This window comes from Anas platyrhynchos, chromosome 1 (assembly GCF_047663525.1).
Source record: "Anas platyrhynchos isolate ZD024472 breed Pekin duck chromosome 1, IASCAAS_PekinDuck_T2T, whole genome shotgun sequence".
Taxonomy (NCBI): domain Eukaryota; kingdom Metazoa; phylum Chordata; class Aves; order Anseriformes; family Anatidae; genus Anas; species Anas platyrhynchos.
Window position 1 is genome coordinate 171,132,149 of NC_092587.1, and position 22,043 is coordinate 171,154,191.

A 22,043-nucleotide genomic window follows, 5' to 3' on the forward strand; every position below is an offset into this window, starting at 1 on the left:
AAAAAAAAATGCTTTAATTAAGTAATTTCTATATTTTCATTAAATAAATCATTAAGTTTTAAAGAAATATTAAACATAGCCTTTGGATTTTTAATATATCAACTTTTATAATATTTTTGGATGGGGAAGTTTGTATATTTGATTCTATTTTCTTTATAGACATTTTAAAAATTGCTTCTATTTGTATTTTGTATTTATTATATATTTGTATTGTATTTTGTATTTATGTATATTTGTTTATGTTTACATTTATTTTCCTTCTTATATTTCTGTTCTTTTATAACACTAAAGTTTAGGCAGTTTGTTTTCTTCACTGCCTTCACATGATGTGAGAAAGTTTCTGAAATGCTCAACATTGACACAAGCTCCATTATATTCCTTTTCCTTTTTTTTGGATTTATGTGAACCTGACTGTGAGATATCTCTGCTGAAATATTTTAATTTTCAAAGATGTCTGTCAATTACTTCAAGTAATCAGTCAGTTATTCAAAGATTACAATCTGCGTCGCTGGATTTGAAGTCAACAATTTCTCTTCTTTCCTAGTGTTTCAAAAGGCATTAAAATGGATGAAAAAAATATTATTATATATGTAATTCTGATCATTGGAGGAGCTTGCATGCAGTTGTATTATACAGACAAAGGAATTTGCAATGTCTACACAATTAGTATCACACCCAAGCCTGTGCTTAGCCCAATGCAAAATCAGGCAGTCAAGTATGGCAATGTACATATACAACCAATTGCTTTTTTTCATGAATAATTCTTATGTTGAAACTAGTATGCATCATTTGAAATAAGAAGCATAATATTTTGAAAAGATGGGTGTTTATATACATCTTTATAGTCAGAATGGCAGAAGGAAGTCATCAGTTAATGACTTTTACTATCCTTTAAAAAACAAAACAAAACAAAACAATAACAAACAAAAACAAACAAAAAATGGATACTTGTAGGAAACAGTCCTCTGTAAACTATAACAATTTGTTAAGTAAATACCCATTTGACTCCAAAGTTTCAGTATCTTAATAATATCTTGCTGTGGCAGCATTGAAAGACATTTTTTAACAAAATCAGAATCTCCTTTGTACTTTCAATATGTTTGTGTGATGAACCTTTGCTTATTTTCCAAAGGAAAATAAATAACTAAAAGAATGTAATAAGACCCTGCAGAGTACCTGTGAAATGAAGTGTTCAAAAAATCTTATCCTCAAGTCTTTCCTAAACTTCAACCACTATTTAAGAATAAGTGACAACTGGTAATTATCTAGTTTCATCATTGTGACAGTGTGCCTCTCCCTACCCACCAGCCTGGCCTTTCACACAAAACCCTGCTCAATTCATAACCACAAATGGGTGTCATGTTAAATGTGGCTGGTTGTGATAACTGTATCCAATATGGATTAGACAGATAATACACATTAGCCAAGGAGTTAGTTTAGCAATGCACTCACCTGATCACAGTGCTGGTCAATATCCAACTCAAGCCAAATTTGGAAATAACTAAAATCTGCAGCTGGTATGCAAATGTGATTATGAGTCAATCATCTTACCCCATAAAGAGTGAGCAGCCCAAGAGCCTGTTGAGCTCTCTTGTGCAGCAGCCGCAGGCTGTACAACAGGATCTTCCCTTGACCAGGGTCCTTTGAACCTCATGACTCAATGGGAGGGTCTCCTCAACCTTTAGACATAAACCATTGACCAAGTCTGGGACTAAGTTTGGGTCCAGCTGCACCTAGGCTCCTGTCTGAGAAGGAGTTTGGAATACAAGGGCATCCATTCTGAACCTTGTGATTCAACTGGAGGGTCTCCTGACCGTTTGCCCAACCCTGTCATCAATGCTGTAGATATCCAAGTGTGCCCTGCCATCTTGAATCTTATTAAGTAACTCTCTTATTTATGAATTAGCTTTGTTAGATCACTACACTGTATCAATAAAATAAACTGCTTCTTCTCTCTTACAAGTGAAGTGCTTATCATTCTATACATGATAATCAGTCCAAATGTTTGTTTAACTGGTATGTTAAACATCAATAGTCTTTCCTCTTATCTTCATGTAACCTAGTATAATTTCAAAACATCTGTGAAAATATTGTCTCCAATAAGGTATCTTATGGCTGTCATTAATCAAATGCCTGTTGTCAATATATCACTCCTAACAGCAGTGGAAAAGTTTATCATATTTTTTATTTGACATATATGTAATCCAGAAACAGTCTTAAAAGAATTTTTATAATATTTCAATTGTCTATGTTCTTTACATACAATATTTTTGTGACTTTCAGTAACAAGAAAAGACAGCAGGGAAAAAAAAAAAAAAGATAATTATTCATATTTAAATGACCTCTAGGCTAGATGAATGTGATTCACTATTACCTAGGAACAAGCATTCCCATCGAAATAGAGTGAAATGGCTTTCTTCAACATAAGTTCTGTCTATACCAAAAATCTATTTGAGTCTTCTGTCTGGTTCTCTGCATTCTCACAAAACCCCAAGTCAAATTCAAAGCCTCAGTATCATCATCTAAGAAAGCACAGTGAACTTAGCCCATATCATTTATATGGTTATTTCCATTAGAATAATCCTCCTTAATGTCTTTAGATTGTGCTTGTTCAATTTGATTTTCTATAATCACAAAAGACATTATAGCAGTGAGGAAGAAATAAAATAGAAAAGCAGATTCAAAGAATTTTCTGACTAAACAAAGTAAAGAATAACACACTAGGTCAGATAAGTAAATAACTTATAAACAAATAAACTAAAGCTTACAGGATCTAGTTCCAGCCCCCCTATGGCAGGGGGGCTGGAACTAGATCACCTTTGAGGTCCCTTCCAGCCCAGGGCAATCTATGATTCTGTGATTCTAAACAGAGACAGGAGTAAACAGAACATTTTACACAGAAAAGGTAAAGACACAAAGAACGGGAGTCTACAGCATGAATGACATGATAACATTTTTCAGACTAGTCAAGTTAAAAGGTAACATTCAGGCAGATCATCAACTCACCCATATGTGGTCCTTCAAGTGTAAAGAATTGTTTTCTGTTTGGCCTTTGGGAAGTGAGCTGTTTCTAAGCAGCAGGCAGTTCTTTTTAAGAACTATGTAAATGTAACTTGGGTAACTAACTTAGGAAAGAAGGGTCGAGGTTTGAAGATCATCTGCAGGCACTTAGGGAGGGGGCTGATATTTAGGTAAAATGATTATTTCTAACCGTCTTCTGCCAACTCTGAAGTTGCTTTAGAACATTGGCAGACATGTATTTAGCCTTCTTCTTGTCAGTAAACAAATAAATTGGTGATTCAGGTTGTTTATTTTAAAAACTAACTGATGTCACAATGGAGTATTATCAGCCTAATTTTTTTTTTTTTTTGATAATTTTTGGAACATTATCAGCCCAACGTCGTCCATTTAAGTGAATTTTATAACAGAAACAATTTCTAGCTTTCAGTGAAATGTCTTGCACGTTTATTCATTTAAAAAAAAAAAAAAAAAAAAAAAAAAAGAGGGACATGCATTTCACCTAGCAAAAACAAATGTTGAGAAGAAATACCTCTTCCTAATTCAAACATATCTTGAGGGAAACAACAAAGTGAAGTTATACACAATAATGTTGTAAGACTAAATGCATTTCTACTGGTCACTTATATCTGTAAACTAAAAATTAAATGATTTTTGATCATAAACATGAAAAATTTGTGGGAGGGGCAAGGGGAGAGGGAATTAATATGAGGGATCTAGCTGTTTATGATGAGTATTATAAGACATAGTATACCAGGTATATACCTGAGGTAGCTAGAGATTGGAATCAACAGCCCCTCAGGTCTGTTGAAGTTCCATATACCTGGGAATCTTTTTGTTAGAACACAAGGTCCCAAACCTAAATATGTCCCAGAATGCTCCCATTACCTGGCCATACCCAAGTTTCCCTAGTCATATTTGTTTTTTTCACCACTCTATAGGGAAAAAAAGTGTGGGGGGTAGGGGATAAGCCACAATCATGCCCGCTATTCAGAGCAGAATTTTATATTACATGTGTTTTTGATGAATATATTGTCTCTTGCTTGTTCTTTGAATCTGTGGAAACAGTTCAAAGATGAGAAAATCCCAGGAGCATCCTTATAAACAGTGATATGCTCAGATAACACTAAGATATGTAATCTGTCTTCTTAAGGGAAAAAATGGAGCTAATCCAATCAACATTATGTTTGTAAGCGAACTTGTTTAACGTGAAATAAATTCAGAAACAAACATTTTTTTCTCACAAATAAACTCAAAATTTCATTTGCTGGATGAGTGAAAAACAGATGGAATGTTTACTCTCACAAAGAAAAAAAATGTTTCCACCTCTGACTTTTATTTTGCCCTGTGTAAGTAAGATCAGAGAGTTTAGTAGCTTTTTCAGGATTGCCTTCATCATGTCTGTGAAGCCACTCTAAACATTTCTTTTTGAGTATCTTATAAACTCATTCATAAGTTATTCATTCTGTACTCTCTGGGTTTCAGTTGCTAAACTTACATACCTTTCTTCTTTATGTTTAACAAATATTTCTGAAAAATAGATCTCTTCTTGAATTAGATGAAAAACAAATTTGCATTTTTTAAAGTAATTAGGAAAGCTGAATTAATTCTCCTGCCTGCAAAAACGAGATCTCAAGTTATAAAGACTAATTAGCTCAGTTTTGTCACAGATACATGAGATCCAGATGCTTTAATTATCTTCTGTCTCCTGAAATATTTTGAGGTGTCATATATAGAAGTTGCCATTAACACCTTCTGCTATTGCTGTGAATCATTTCAGTTCCATCATATGCAATAGGTTAATGCTTTGGATTAAAGCCCACATGAGCAGTACAAATTTTGAAGACATCTGCAGTCCTCTTGTCTTCAGACAAAACCTTCATTTAAAATTAATGTATACCACTTATTTTAGAATAGTCAATCTAGTAATTATGTTTCTCAGATACTGAGAGATGTGGCCTGCTGTATCTATAGAATTACAGAATCACAGAATCATCTAGGTTGGAAGAGACCTCCAAGATCACCTAGTCCAACTTCTAACCTGACACTAACAAGTCCTCCACTAAACCATATCACTAAGATCTACATCTAAATGTCTTTTAAAGACCTCCAGGGATGGTGACTCCATCACTTCCCTGAGTAGTCCATTCCAATGCCTAACAACCCTTCCGATAAAGAAGTTCTTCCTAATATCCAACCTAAAACTCCCTTGGTGCAACTTTAGCCCATTCCCTCTTGTCCTGTCACCAGGCACATGGGAGAACAGACCAACCCCCAACTCGCTACAGCCTCCTTTAAGGTACCTGTAGAGTGCAATAAGGTCTCCCCTGAGCCTCCTCTTTTCCAGGCTGAATAATCCCAGCTCCCTTAGACACTCCTCATAGGACTTGTTCTCCAGACCCCTCACCAGCTTCGTCGCCCTTCTCTGGACTCGCTCAAGCACCTCCATGTCCTTCTTGTAGCGACAGGCCCAAAACTGAACAGAGTTCTCAAGGTGTAGCCACACCAGGGCTGAGTGCAGGGGGACAATCACTTCCCTAGACCTGCTTGTCACACTGTTTCTTATACAAGCCAGGATGCTGTTGGCCTTCTTGGCCACCTGAGCACACTGCTGGCTCATATTCAGCCGACTATCAACCAATACTCCCAGGTCCTTCTCTTCCATGCAACTTTCCAACCATTCCTCTCCCAGTCTGTAGCTCAGCTTGGAGTTGTTGCAGAACACAACACTTGGACTTGTTGAACGTCATACAGTTGACCTCAGCCCATCGGTGCAGCCTATCCAGATCCTCCTGCAGAGCCTTCCTACCCTCAAGCAGATCGACACAAGCACCTAACTTGGTGTCATCTGCAAATTTACTGAGGGTGCACTCAATGCCCTCATCCAGATCATCGATAAAGATATTAAAGAGGAACGGCCCCAGTACCGAGCCCTGGGGAATGCCACTAGTGAACAGCTTCCAGCTGGATTTGACTCCATTCACCATGACTCTTTGGGCCCGGCTATCCAGCCAGTTTTTAACCCAACGAAGTGCACGCCACTCCAAGCCATGAGCAGACAGTTTCTTGAGGAGAATGCTGTGGGAGACGGTGTCAAAAGCCTTGCTGAAGTCAAGGTTGACCACATCCACAGCCTTTCCCTCATCCACCAAGTGCGTCAGTTTGTCATAGAAGGAGATCAGGTTCATGAAGCAGGACCTGCCTTCCATAAACCCATGTTGACTGGGCGTGATCGCCTGCTTGCCCTTCAAGTGCCACGTGATGACACTCAAGATAATCTGCTCCATGAGCTTCCCTGGCACTGAGGTCAAACTGACAGGCCTATAGTTCCCCGGATCTGCCCTCCGGCCCTTCTTGTAGATGGGCATCACATTTGCTAGCCGCCAGTCAACTGGGACCCCCCCCCAATAGCCAGGACTGTTGATAAATGATGGAAAGCGGCTTGGCCAGCTCCTCTGCCAGTTCTCTCAGTATCCTCGGGTGGATCCCATCTGGCCTCATCAACTTGCACACATCCAAGTGCCATAACAGGTCTCCAACCATTTCTTTGTGGATTATGAGGGTCACATTCTGCTCCCCATCCCCTTCCACCAGCTCATGGTACTGGGTATCCAGAGAAGAACTGATTTTGCCACTAAAGACTGAGACAAATAAAGCATTAAGCACCTCAGCCTTTTCCTCATCTTTTGTAACTAAGTTTCCCCCCGCATCCAGTAAAGGATGGAGTTTCTCCTTAGTCCTCCATTTTGCATTGATATGTTTGTAAAAATATTTTCTGTTGTTTTTAACAGCAGTAGCCAGATTGAGCTCCAGATGAGCTTTGGCCTTTCTAGTTTTATCCCTGTACATCCTTACAACATTCTCCTGAGTGGCCCTCCCTCTTTTCCAAAGATCATAAATCCTCTTTTTTTTTTTTCCTAAGCTCTAGCCACAACTCTCTGTTCACCCAGGCTGGTCTTCTTCCTCACCGGCTTGTCTTTGGGCATGTGAGGACAGATGGCTCCTGAGCCATTAAGATTTCCTTCTTGAGGAGATCCCAGCCTTCCTGGACTTCTCTGCCCTTCAGAACTACCTCCCAAGGGTGTCTGACAACCAGTGTCCTGAACAGCTCAAAGTCTGCCCTCCAAGGGGCAGCTGGCTCTGACTACAGCTCGTCAGCTTCCCTCAGGATGGCTGCCGGTACCTGGCAGCTCCCTCGGCTGCCTCGCGTAGCCTCGATGCCAGAAAAAAAAAGCCCTGCCCACCTTGATCCCCCTTGATCCCCTGCAGAACACGTTTTATATATATATATATATATGTATATATATATATATATGTATATATATATATATACATACATATTTATTTATTTATTTATTTATTTATTTATATATAGTAAAATTCTGTTTCTCCATAGAATATGACAACCTGACTGCTTTCACTTGAAAGGAAACAGGTCTATTTGTTTTGGGAAACATAGAATCATAATAATTTCCTAATATACATCAAATATTTCAATATTAAACCCCTAGTAACATGAAATTTATTAGTAGAGAAAAACACCATGCAGGACTAGATAGTCATCAAAATCCTGATTATACAAATATAAAAATATACATATATATCTTGGGACTGATATTGTTTAATATCTTTATTGTAATAGACAATGGAATTGAGTGCACCTTCAGCAAGTTTGCAGATGACACCAAATGAGTGGTCCAGTTGATACCACAGAAAAAAGGTGATGCTATCCAAAGGAATCTGGACAAGATACATTGCTGGGCCCATATGAACCTAATAAGGTTCAACAAGGCCACGTGCAAGTTGCTGCAGCTGAGTCAAGGCAATCCCAGACACGAGAACAGTCAGGGAGAAGAACTCATTGAGAGCAGCCCTGCAGAGAAGGACTTGGGGATTCTGGCAGATGAAAACCTCAAGAGCCAGCAGTGCACACTTGGAGCCTAGATGGCAAACTGCATCCTGGGCTGCATTAACAGAAGAGGGGCCAGCAGGTCGAGGGAGGGGATTGTCTCCCTCTACTCTGCCCTTAGGAGGCCCCACTTGGAGTACTGCATTCAGCTCTGTGTCCTTCTGAACAAGAAAGGTCTTTTAGAATTGGTCCAGAGGAGGGCCATGAAGATGAGCAGAGGGCTGGAGCACCTCTCCTATGAAGAAAGGCAGAGAGAGCTGTGGATGTTCAGTCTAAATACGAGAAGGCTCCAGGGAAACTTCATTGCAGTTTTCAATACTTAAAGGGGGCTTACAGAAAAAAAAATGGAGAGAGACTTTTTCCTCAGGCAGATAATGACAGACCAAGGGAAAATGGTTATAAACTAAAAGAGGGGAGATTTAGGTTAGAGATTAAGAGGAAATTCTTCAGTCAGAGGATGGTGAAGCAGTGGAACATGTTGCACAGAGAAGTTATGGATTCCCTATTCCTGGAGGTGTTCAAGGCCAGGTTGGATGGGGCTTATAGCAACCTGATCTAGTGGGTGGCATCCTTGCCCATGGCAGGTATGTTGAAATTAGATGATATTTATGGTCCCTTCTAACCCAAGCCATACTATGATTTTATATAATTGTGTATGCTTACAAATAATCTTTATCAGACATTCCACAACTGCAGTAGTGATGGGCTCAGAATTCCCTACAGAAGACAAAGAAAATATCTTTTGATATTGTTTCGGTCAGTTCACTGATTAGCGGAAAGGTTTTTTATTCTGTCAATAGTCAAATAATATATCACAGCTATATGTGAGTGTGCAGGAGTGTGCAGGTGTGAAATGCAGGTATGTTTCCTTAAGCCTTTTACTACTGTGCTATTTGCCACGTGAAGATATTTAAGTAGAACAGTGATATGTCTTCTTACTCAGAAACAGAAAAATTTTCCTTCTTTGCATTGGTGCATTGAAGAATTATGTTGAAAGTCATGAAGAATTAACCTTTTCATAAAACAATGATGCTGAAAGTCATGCAGAATTAACAATCTTTTCTAAACAACTTCTAAAACAAATCCCATATGTTCTGTTCCTTTCCTTGCCATGTTTTCCTCTTCCAAACATGAATGCAACTGTATTAGCTTCTGAATGTTTCAAAACATCTGAATCAAATATAAAATAGAACTCTTTTCCTGTTTCTGATATTATATTAAAAGTTACTTTAGCAAAGCAGACAGGGAGAGAGAGATTTCTACTAGCTGATTCACAAGAAGAATGAATTCTGTCCTGAAGAAACAGATGGCCCCAGTTAACTCTTTGCATGTATGGTTAAATACTGAAGTGTTCCACATCAAACTTTTTTGTCTAAATCTGAAAGACATAATACAGTCTCCCTTGCAACTTGCAGGCTTGAAGCAGGCCTAGATATTTTTAAAAATAGGACAAAATGGATGGTGTAGAATCTTTCATTTTTCTGCTTGAAAATTGCTCATGGATACATTTTGATGTGGACTAAGTGTTCACAAAATACAACAATAAAGAATAAAATTATTTCTGAGTCACATATTGTAAAACTGCCTAGTTACAACCTACATAGTAGTATGTCCAATGCAACATTTGCCAAATATACATAACATCAGAACCTGAAAGGTGTCTGGGCTCTTAACTGTAACTTCATAGGGAGTTAAAGGTTTATATAATTGTAAGCATATGGGCATTAATGACTTAGACATTTAATTTTCAAAAGTAATTTAACCAATTAGAGGTTCAGCTTAAACTGAATTGTAATTATGCTTAGGTTCCAAAGGGGACATTTTTGAAGCTATTCAAATATCTCAAATTACAGCTGATTGATGAGTAAGAATTCGAAAAGAATAAGAGGTATAAGAGACTAGGAAGTCACTGTAATACCAAAGAAATAGATTTTATTTTCACATAATACCTATAATTCTTTATCAATGAGACCTTTTTGAAAACATTAATAATCTAGTCTTAAATTGTGATGAGCAATAAATATCCATTCTCTGCAATTTTAAAATAATGATTCTTTATTATTTATAACCAAATAACCTATTCATGTTTTTCTTGAGGTATCAAAATGTTTTAAAATTCCAAAAGTGATGCTCACCTTTTTAAATAAGGATGTATTGGATTAGTGAAATGTAGTCTATAATACAGGGAGCTGGTGACATTTACTTAGAGTTGCTTGTAAAATTACTTGAGGTCTCAGGTAAAAGGGACTATAGAATTACACATTATTAGTTATTATTAATATTGTTATTATTACTATTATTGATTGTTGCAGCTATTTGAGTTGTCATATAAACTGTGCTGTTTTCAAGGTTTATGAAGTAGATCTCAAGTATATTCTCACATTTTAGATAAATTTGGGGGTGGAAGCTATATGTGACATAGCGTTCCAAATTCTGCTTCAGGCACTCTGTTCCTCTCTGCCATAAATGGTGTGCACTCTTCAGTGAAGCCAGAGACATAGCTAAATGTGCCATTTTATTTAAAAGATAAAGATCAGAAAACAGGTGTTTTGATGCCTGCAGAATTTATACCATTTTCATGACAAGACAACATCTGCTTTTTCACTCCTCCAGCTGACTGAATTATTTAAATGTTCCTTTCTCCATAAGCCTTTGAGTCTTGTATTGCAATAACTTCATCAAGGATATTCTAAAGGGAACAGAGGAAGTCTTTTCATTGTGACTCTACTAGCAAAAGTCAGGTTGAATACGGATTAACATTCCCTTGATCACTGAGCTGAACAGCAAAGTAGAAGAGACAGAGCCAACTAGGTCAGAATGTAGCTAGCATTAACTATGGGGAAAGAGAAGGCCGTGCTATTCTAAATGATACTATAATGGTTCTTTGGAAGCTCAACTCATGTTGTATTACTTCTTTTTACTAAGTCAGGGATATTTCTGGGATAACCTGCACTCATGCTTCTGCAAGGTGATAGAAAAATGCTTCTATCGTTTACATGTCTGGGTGCTGAATTCTTTGCCTGAGCATGTGTTTGGGAGCTGCTGCTAGTCTCAGTGGTGATATGCAAATAAAGTGTTCAGAAAAAGACAAAGGGGGTTGTAATTAATCACCTAAACCTAGATGTTCAGGGTTATCCAAGATATCCGTAAGTAAGATATGAAAAAGTATGCAGCAGTAAAAGACATGGATCGTAGGACAGAAGACAGAGGACATAGTTAGTGATCTAAGATTAGGGCAGATGGTTTCCACTTAATTTGTTTTGAAAATTTTATCACATTCAGATATGTAGGAAGACACAGCAATGGTAAGCATAACCACTGAGAGTCAATGTGTTATGCTTACGATTACATAGCATGGAAGATCTGCTGGGAGTGGAATTTAAGTCTCCAAAATCCCACTGCAGTGCTTGCAATGTCCAGATATTACACAGAACTGAGGAATCTCAAAACATTGTGCAAACATACCAGATGATTCTTTGTAGAAAACTCCTAAAAGAATAGTTTTTCACCTTGTATACACTCCATTATGGGCCTGGGAAGACATATCACTTTTTTTTTTTTTCCATTCTCAGAAAATATGATCACTACTCTAAGTGTGCTAACCCTAATTCTCTTGAAACATTTAACTTAGTATTTTTCATAGTCGGTTTTGTTTTAAGCACACAAGCAGCTCAAGTCTGTACTTTTTTTTCCTTCTAATGCAGTGTTAAATACAGTGAATGTTCACTTAGAAAATCAACGGGACTGAAAAAAGGAATTATCTGGGAAGTGGAAATGAAAGATATAGACAAAAAAGATGTGAGGTGAAAAACATATCTGTCAAGAGTGGGGATTTAAGATCATGGAGAGCTTGGTGAAGGAAGTAGCCATCAGAGAACAGAACAAGAAGGAATCAGTCACAGCAAGAGAAATGTAAATTGTTCTTGGATCAAAACACAACAGATTAGCTTTTACATATTTTTACACTGTGTTGTAGATGAATTATCTGTGGTGTTAGTATAAGGTTTGACATATAGTAATAGCAAAAGTAGTTGCGCATTACAGAATCATAGTACCTGGGCAGCAGTTTACATATACTTTAGATTGTACCTTTATCTCTTATTTATGTATATACATTGTTCCAGGTGTGGTACAGACTTCTGAAAATCCACAGGGCAGATTTGTAAATCGAGAAAAATTTAAATCATTTGCAACTGTAAATAAATGTTAAGTTATCCAAATACAAGATGCTGCACCTGTGTCAGAGCAATCCCAGACATGAGTACAGACTGGGTGAAGAATATATTGAGAACAACCCTGCAGAAAGGACTTGGAGGTTCTGGTGGATGAAAAGCTCAACATGAGCCAGCAGTGTGTGCTTGCAACCCAGAAGGCCAACTGCATCCTGAGCTGCATTAACAGAGGAGTGGCCAGCAGTTTGAGAGAGGGGATTGTTCATCCTATCATTTACTCAGTCATCTGTCACTTTTGTTGATCTTTGGAAGCACAGCAAGTCAAATGTGTGATAAGAAGATCTGCAGGTACCAGGAATTCTGTTTCAAAAGAAGTGATATGCATCCCCAGTTGATACCTCACTTCTAAGTCCTGTTGGGATTTGCAAGATAGAAATGCATTAGTCTTTATTCTAGTGGACGTGGTCTAGTATCCTACAAGATCAGTACCTACAAATAAAATACAGATGAAATGAAAATCTCCTTTTATTCAAGAATCTCTGGTTTAAGTACTTGCCTGCAATGGAGCATACATGTATTAAATTCCTCCTCCTGCTCCTAGCAATTTGGGTACTACTATAACCAGAAGGCAATAGGTATTCAGGTTAAGGTTGAGCTTGCTCACTTTAAAGCTGTTCTGATTTCACAATTTAATCAAATGGCTGCAGAATCAGACAGAAAATGATCTGCAGTCTTACAGTCTGGGCACTGAGCGTAGTAAATGTGCAGTTCATTTCATTGCCTTTTCTATATCATACTTCTCAGTTTCAGAATAAGTTTTCTCCACTTTTTTTTTTTTCTTTCATCATACCAGCCAGTAAGGGTCAGCTGTAAGAGGAAAAACTGAATGTATCTTAATATCAAACAACATTTTAAACCACTACCTCAGTTATGCTAAATTAGAAAGCAGTGAAAAGGTGTAATGAGACCTTTAGGGATAGCCTAGAGAGATAAGTTTAAATATCTTTCTAGCACTTCTCAACAGATAATGGAAGTGGTACACTTAAGAGTCTATTATCCCCTTGTAATGCCTAGGTTTTTCAGAGCTCAAACTGTAGAACTCAGCTCATGCATGAGACCCATCTTTTAAATGTTAACATAGCACCTAACATTGAGCTTAAGTCCCATTTATAGACCCAATCCTTTGTTGCCAAAGTTGCATTCTATTTCTTTTGTATCAGAACTAATAGGAAAATCAGATACTGAAATCATAGAATAAAGAGAATACATGATCTATTTAAAGAAAATGGAAAATCATGCCGGATGAGATTCAGCATTTAACTGAGAGAGTAGTCCTCAGCCTGCAAATCATGGGTTTTCCAGAGCAAAAAGAGGAGCTGTGCTTGATTGCTTGTGCTCAAGAGCTATTTAATGCGAACTGCAGGAGATAGCCTACTCTGCAGTACATTGAAATGGAAGAGATGCATAAAGGCAAAGCCCTTGTCACTGGAAGAGGCTTGCCACAAAAGGCTAAGGGCAATTATTATTAAATCACTATGATATCAAGATAAAGATTGAGTTCTGCAAGCAACAAAGAGATTGGAAAATGTTAAATGTAGGTCAATACAGTACTCTGAGCACAATACCAGGTGTTTTACACTGAATAAAGTGAGAGATAACATCCTCCAAAACAAAATATACAAATATAATAACATTTTGTCAATACATATACCTGGCACTCACGTTTTTCTAATGCCATAGCTCTTAGTCAAGAGCTCAGAAGATCACCAAAGCATTCTATGTATTGGCCTTTGCTACTTACTGATCCTATTAAAAGTTTCTTGAGTCCTTTGTGGCACAATAAATTATATATTATGCTATATTGAACATGAATTTACATGGATTTGCAAATAGCATCTGCCATGGAAGATGTAATTTTAAGAATATCTACATGTAGATCTCTCCATTCTGTCATGTTGATACTGTGAATGGATGGTTAGTCAAGGGAATTCCTAAAGAATTAAAAAAAAAATAGTTCACGTAACAAAATGGGATAAAAATATTTCATGTGTCAGAAACACTTTTGTAAAATAGTAAAACCAAAATAATCAGAAAGTGTAGATGTTTCAATTATTCCCAAAATGTACATAAATTTGCAAAATCTTTTTTTACAACAGCTGTAATTAAACTTTCCGTGACATGAAAAATAATAACTTAGGTAGCATGGTACCATTTATTAATGCAACTATTCAGGGTAGGAAAAGAACACAAACTAGAATAACAAGATAAATCAAGAACAGAGATAATAAAAATACAAGAACAGAAGTAGCAATTTTGCTATAAATAATGTAAAAATATATAAATAAATAAAAAATAAATGTTAAAAAAAAAAAAAGCACTACATTCTGACTAGTAAAAATAGAAATATCAGTCAAGGTGTAAGTGTATTAATGAAAAAAACTGCTCACCTTAGAACCTGGTAAAGTGAAAAGCAACCCCAGTCTGGGAGGGGATGGTGCGGAGGAGGACAGGGTAAAAAAAATGGAATTAAAAGAAAGGGGAAAATACAGTCTAGATAGCAAAAGCATCTTTGACAGCAAAAATAACTTACACCAATATAAATAAGTTTTATCTCTATATGATTATTAAATGTCTCCTGTACTCCTAATCCTGAAAAATAAACATGGTACCAGTGCCTCACTGAAGCCAAATATTTGCATCCTTTAACTATACTGAGGTACAACTTGATATCAGAAAATTTGTGTAGGGTGTGGTGTGTTCAGGAAAGAGCCTGATCTTCCAATTCTATATAAGTTAATACAAACACCCAACTGATATTTTACTAGAACAGTTCAATTTGAGTATTTATGACTATATTTGTCAATACAACCAACAGTACAGAAATAAAATTTTTTAATATCCAGACTACCTTACCACTGCTAGGATCAGCTAGCAATATAAAATCTGATGAATTAGACCAAAGTTTTATAAGGAAAATATTGCACAATGCATTTCTGGACCTATTAAAAACAATATGAAACAAAAATAGGAATGTAAAATGGAAGGATGTGTTTCTATCTCTGTGTTGAAACATGAATAGGGATTTGGGAAAAGAAGAAATAAAAGTCTATTCCAAATGAAAACCACCCTACTATAACCTATCACTGTTAAATGTAGTAAATTGGAATGAGGTCATTATTTTTATTCTTGCTTTTTATTGTTGGTTTAGCAGAAGGAATGACTGATATACTGGATTTGATGGCTTACAAAGTATAAAATGTTACTTCTGTATATTAAAATATGTCATGTATCACATACATCTGGTTTCACGTTTGACACGTTTATTCCTTAGTCTAGTTTTTAAACAGAGTTCTAACATATTCTTGGTGTTTTCTAGAAATTTAGCTACACACAGGCAGACATTACTTCAGTAATTTAGAGCATTTCAAAATTAGTTGTACCAATGCATCTTTACTGGTTGTATAACTGTTTCCACCAACATATTTATGTTTTCATAGTCTTCTTACTATAAAAATAGTCTCAAAAGTGCATATTGATCATTATTAACAAAAATAAATAAATAACTATAACAAAGAGAAAATTGCTATAATGGGATAGTATTTAATTCTTTAAACTCAAATTTAATGTTGGAAATAAAACAGTAATTTTATGTATGTATATATTATGATTTAATAATCAGTACATTGCTAGTAATGTCTTCAAATCTTCAATGTTCAAATGGATGGCACAAGCATTAATACTTTTATCACTTATTCTATCAATATGGAATCATGAATTTGATGAGATTTAAAAAGATCTAAAATTGGAAAAGGATTCTTAATCTTGAAAGCTCCATAGTTTTTCAGATAAAACATCTTACAGAGTTTGAAAATGGCTGATATCTAAGCCACTGGCAATACTGCTTAAAGGGAAAACTGAGAAGCAAAGCCTGCTAGAATTCACACTGTGTCAGCCAAGATCTAAAGTGAAGGAGGAAAAGAAATCATAAATTGGCTGTATGGAATACGAGGTAATTTTAGGTTATAAGTCATGTAACATGAATATAAAGGAGGTTATTATTTAGATGTTTTTTTGTTTGTTTGTTTGATTGTTTGATTGCTACTGCAGTCCCTTGAATAAATACTACTCCTTTATTTTGAACAAACTCTTCTCTGCCACTGAAATCCATTGGTGCTGTAATATGTCAAAAGGAACCCTAAGCAGGTGAAAAAAAAAAAATCAAACCTTAAAAAAATAGTAAGCAATCATAAGCATGGTAACCTGATAAACCAGGCACAAAATGAGGATAGGTTACAGAATTCCTTTATAAACATGGATCTGCCATATGCAAGACAACCACAGGGTCAAGGGCAGCATAACAACTTACCCAATGAAAAGGTGGAGAAAAATATGCTGATTGATAATCAAAAGGTTTGGTCACTAGCTTAGCTGCTCAACTTATGTCCAAACACCCACAAGATAAATGTATAGAGTCGGGTGAGCCATATATAGGGTTAAAAGAGAGAAACCCAGATATGTATGGTTTTTTTTGGATGATTTCAAAAACAGGTCAAATGGGTCATGCTTAAGAAGTGAGAATTTGCAAGAGAAGAATCCATCCCCTAGAGGTTAGATGTTTTGTTAGAATCTTGGAACAGTGTTGTGGCACAAATTCTCTTTATTTAAAACAAGATAGTATGTTACTGATGGAGTAATTCACGAACTAAAACTCTTCTAGAGTGAAGATGATGTAAACTGCAGTATACTATACATGTAAATTGTCTTTATAAAGATTAACAAATGCATATTTATCTTTAACCTATCAAACTCTTAGCCTTTTTGTTGCATTATAGATCCTGCATACGTACAGTAAATAATAATAAGAATAATAATAATGACAATAATAATAATAAAATGCAATGCATTCAAAAAGACAGGGATGCTAGGTGAGTCAAAAGATCAGCATTCAGCCATGAGTTCATCATCCAGTCAATATGGATAACATGGTTAAATTCTTATGCTGCATGTCATTTTAACATCAGTTAAAATAAATTCGTCTGTTGGCTTTCTGTCATGACTTACAGTGATTAGTGAGACAGTAAATGTACTCATTTTGATGAACACACAAAAGAAAAAAAAAAAAAAGCATGTTCAGATAAGGGATCACTGTGGATTATACTGTGGATTTTAAATACTATCTCTCACTCTATTATTCTGGATGAATAGGACAAAGTCCTGTTGTATGTCATATTTGGTAGATTTTTTCCAAGTGAAATCCCATGTACACATATGATCAATTTCTGTAAATTTTTGGGCAAGATAATGGAAACCCTAGAAACACACACACACACACACACAAACTCATTCATGAGTGAAACTGGGTAATATAACTTTTCTGACCAGCTCAGCTTAGTGATGTTTCAAAATGAGCAGATCCAGTGCTTCAAACTGTCAGAGCAAAGTTCCAGCAGTCAACTCATTTTTGAATGTCAATCTACAAAGACATTTTGGTCCTGGGTACATACAGATAAACACAGCAGTGTTGTGAGAAGTCTGTATCTTCCTCTGAAAGTCACAATATTTTCCTATGTTTAACTCAAGGTTATCAAAAAAGTTTAATTTTTATGCGTAGGAAGGTAATACAAGTTTATCTACTAGAGCTCTTTCCCTCAGTGCCAACAGGAATATAATTCTTTCCTCCTTCTGGTGTACAGCATGAGTGGACTACCTAAGCATGTTTCTTATCTTCATACTTATTTTCAAGAAACATTATATATGAGGCTTTAGGTTATATAGAAAATGAATTATGCATGTGACGGTATGGTACAGCCCTCAGTCAGCCTATTTCTAATGCCTACTCTGCCTCTTCTACCTTCATATATTGTGATCAAAAATAATTTTGTTTTTCTAAAAAATATTATTTTCAAACACAGTGAGGTTATTTTTAAAGCACTAAAGATTAACTAAAACAACAGGGAGCCAAAGGAAGGTGATATCTCTTCAGAAAGCAAGATAACAGCTTGGGAAAGCTGAGGATTTTGTTGCTATTGGTTTGGTTTGGTTTGGTTTGGTTTTGTTAGCTGGGGGAGGAGGGATTTATTTTTTAAAAAAAGTGGGAGTACCACAGGTTAGGTGAGAAAGTAGATTTATAAAAATGTCATTAGTTGCTTGTCTCTGTCTGACTCCCCTGCCAGTTATAAAGTTTGATTATTTGATACTGACAATTCCATTTATGAATGACATACTGATACAGTTGGTCATCTGCTGTAGTTTGTTTTTCTTTAACACTGTAGGTCTGTTGGGTAAAGTCAGATGTAAATTAAAGACAAACCATCCCACAACAATGTATTGAATTTTCTCTTTCCAGATTAGGAATTTTAACAATAGCAAATTTTTGGCTCACCTGGTGCCAAAAGCCTTTCTTTCTCAGGAATGTTTCTGAAGCTGTTCTCAGGCCAGACCACTTTGTAACACAGCAAAGCAAAACTGCATAGATAGAAGCTTTTTGTGTAGCAAGTGAAGTTAATTGGCCTCTTGTTACTTCTAATGAGGGAAGTTTCTCTGCCTGTTTCCCAACATACAAAATTTTAATTTCTATATACAGCAGTCTATGGAACAGCACATATGCTGCCTTGAGTCAGTCTGGAACCATTCCACCTTCCACATCCCCACAGTTTTCTTAAGAGGAAGTGAACTGAACGCCTCCATCTGAAGCAATAAATATAAAATCTACATCCTATCCCCCTTCATGCAGCACCAATGGCCATGCAGAGCCAGGAATTTCTCCCAACAATTGAGTGTGTGATTAGCAGATGAAGTGTAAAGGTCACTCACCGGTCTTCCTGGGAACCCAGTAAGTCTCAGTGTTGAGGAAAAATACACAGTCATGTGAGGTATTTGGGTCTTGATCAAGAAAAAGATTCAGACATTATAATGATCAGGTGCCTACCCATACTGTGTGTGAGGAATACATATTGCCTGTGGAAAGTTATCATATTCAGTATGGAATCCAAAGTGCACCTAAAATGCACAGAAAAAAAAAAAAAAAAAAACACATGAATTTGGCATATCATGTGGAACTGGCTAAAGCTAACTAACAAATAAAGTGGAAGATCTTGCTAACTCCTAAACACTCTTCTACAGTCATGGCTCAGATGGATCTCCTGAAAGTATCTTCCTTGGCGAAGCTTCTACCATCAGTCCATTTTACAGAACCGGAGGAGCAGCTCATGTGCATTTACCTGTGTCCTAAAACAAGATGTTCCCTCTTCCTCCATCCCTCGTGGAAAGTTGAGTCCTCTTCACTGAGTCAAAGGCTCTACCTAGCCTTCATTTTATTCCAGTGGATGGTCACAACAATCTGTAGCTTTAAGCAAAATGCAAAATACATTTGGTGAGTACAAATGTGTGATATTTCTCCTGAGTGGGCTTTAGACACCTTACAGAGATCCATTTTAAATGGAACACTGATCAATCTATAAGCTGTTCTGAGTTCTACTCTGTGGCATATAATTATTCTCAAGTATTGTAAAGGGAGACCGGAGAGCAAGCGTTCTTAAGTAGGTGTGAGTTCCTCTGTTCCTTATAAGAGGGAGGGAAAGAGAGGAAGGGAGGGGAGGGCATTTTGTTTGTTTGTGTTTTTTGTTTTTGTTTAAATTACCTCAACACTGAAACTAGCTAAGGGTACAAATTACTGAAGGAAACAAACAAACAGAAAAAAAAAAACACAAATGAACAAAAGTCATGAACTTTTAAAATTCTAAAAGTACTCTCTGAAGTGTGCAATGCCACTGATGTTACAAAGTTCAGTGACCTACAATAGCTGTTATTGCTCTCATAGACCTATAATAATAATTGACCTGGACTGGAACTAACAACACTCAAGAGCACATTTTCAATTTTCCAAATAGTCCATTTATCAAGACACACACACACACATGCACACACACACACAAAAGTTGATGTTACCTAGCTTTTAGTCTGTTTATGCTTTTGGTAACAATAGAAATATAATCGTAAAACTAGAAGGTAATGAATTTAATATCAAATAATTAATTACAAATCAGTAGACAGCTGTATAGAACATCAAAGATAATTTTGTCTTCAAAAAAACAATAAAAATATCAATATTCATCATGTTACAATATACAGAAACAACTGTTTTTTTTTTATAAAAGCTAATATAAGGAATTGCAAAACTGAAAGACAAGAGAAGGATTATAGAATCATAGAGTTATGGAATCATTTTAATTTGAAAAGATCTTCAAGATAATCCACCTAATACTACAAGTCCACCCCTAAACCATATCCCTAAGTGCCCCTTCCACACATCTCTTAAATACACCCAGGAACAGTTAGTTATTCCACCACCTCCATGGGCAGCCTGTTCCAATCCTTAACCAACCTTGCTATAAGGAAATTCTTTCTGATATCCAGTCTAAATCTTCCTTGGTACAATTTGAGACTGTTGCCTCACACCTTATCACTTGTCACCTGAGAAAAGAGACTGGCTGCAACCTCCTTTCAGGCATTTATGGAGTGACAAGGTCTCCCTCTAGCCTCATTTTCTCCAGATCAAACAGCCCCAGTTCCTTCAGTCACTCCTCATATATGTTGTTTTCTAGTCCCTTCACCACTTTTGTTGCTCTTCTCTTCACACACTAGAGCAACTTCTCTAAGGAGTTTTCAAATTCTTCTTGTAGTGAGGGGCCCAACACTGAACACATTATTCGAGATTTTATCTCATCAGTGCTGAATAAAGAGGGACAACCACTTCTCTAGTCCTGCTGGCCGCACCATGTCTGATGCAGGCCACGCTACCATTGGCCTTCTTGGCCACCTGGGCACACTGTTGACTCATGATTTTCTGGCTGTTGACAGCTCCTTCGTCTCCTTTTCTGCTGGCAACTTTCCAGCCACTTTTCCCAAAGCCTATACCCCTGCATTTGATCTAGCCTATCTTTTTTTTTTTCCAGAGCCTTCCTACCCTTAAGTAGGATATTTCTGTTTCAGAAGGTTAAGCATGGCAATCCAAGTGTGAGGGGAATGAAAGCCTCTCACTAACAATTTATGCACTGCACATACATAAGGCATCATACATATCACAGATATTTCTGTTTTATGATCTTTAGACATCCACAAAATGGTTTCACTATCAAGAAAATTTCTAGCTTACACAGTGCCAGCTACTTCTTTCAGAGGTTAATCTTCCTATTTTTGTTCAGCAAAAGAGTAGACATAATCCTTAAAGTTTCAGACTCATCGGACAGATCTGAGTTAATATTAGATGGAATATGAAAAAAATAAATATATATATATATATATATATATATTATTTATTATACTATTGTATATAATAATGTTGTCATTATTTATAATTTTTTTTTCTTTTGCCATGGTTCACTTAGTATCTCTTCCCCTGTCTTGATCTTCCAATTTCTGAATGCTTTTAAAACTTAAACAAATTACTCATTATCAGATGAAACATTCTTTCAGGAAAAACATTATAATGTCAATGACCATATGTGGAAAAATACCTTGCACCTTGCATAATATGCAGAACACACAGGAGTGATATTTTGGGTTTATCTTTTGTAATTTTTTGTTTATTTTTTGCCTGTTTGTTTGATTTTATCTTTGTGGCATGATACACATAATCCAAATGTGAACATACTAAGTTTCGGTTACATTAAAGCTCTCTGGATTGTTTCTTTGTGTTCTGCTTCAAGATCTCCTCAGTAAACTTATTTATAGTACATATTCTATTGAAAATATTATAGTACATATTCTATTGAAAAGAAGACTGAGAGGGGATCTTATCAATGTTTATAAATACCTTAAGTGTGGGAGACAGAGGAATTTGGCCAATCTCTTTTCAGTGGTTTGTGGGGACAGGACAAGGGGCAATGGCCATAAAATGGATCACAGGAAGTTCCACACCAACATGTGAAATAACTTATTCACTG

The 22,043-nt window shown here is 36.3% G+C and overlaps 1 long non-coding RNA gene across 1 annotated transcript in view; it reads right to left on the minus strand.

Annotated features, from left to right (window-relative positions):
- LOC119715561 (uncharacterized) overlaps nt 1-22,043 on the minus strand; it is a 34,771-nt gene that overhangs the window by 4,985 nt on the left and 7,743 nt on the right. The window contains exons 3-4 of the long non-coding RNA XR_005262758.2: nt 19,320-19,444; nt 18,913-19,098 (exon numbers count right to left, since the gene is read on the minus strand). This is a non-coding gene — a long non-coding RNA (uncharacterized lncRNA). The remainder of the gene's footprint in view (nt 1-18,912; nt 19,099-19,319; nt 19,445-22,043) is intronic.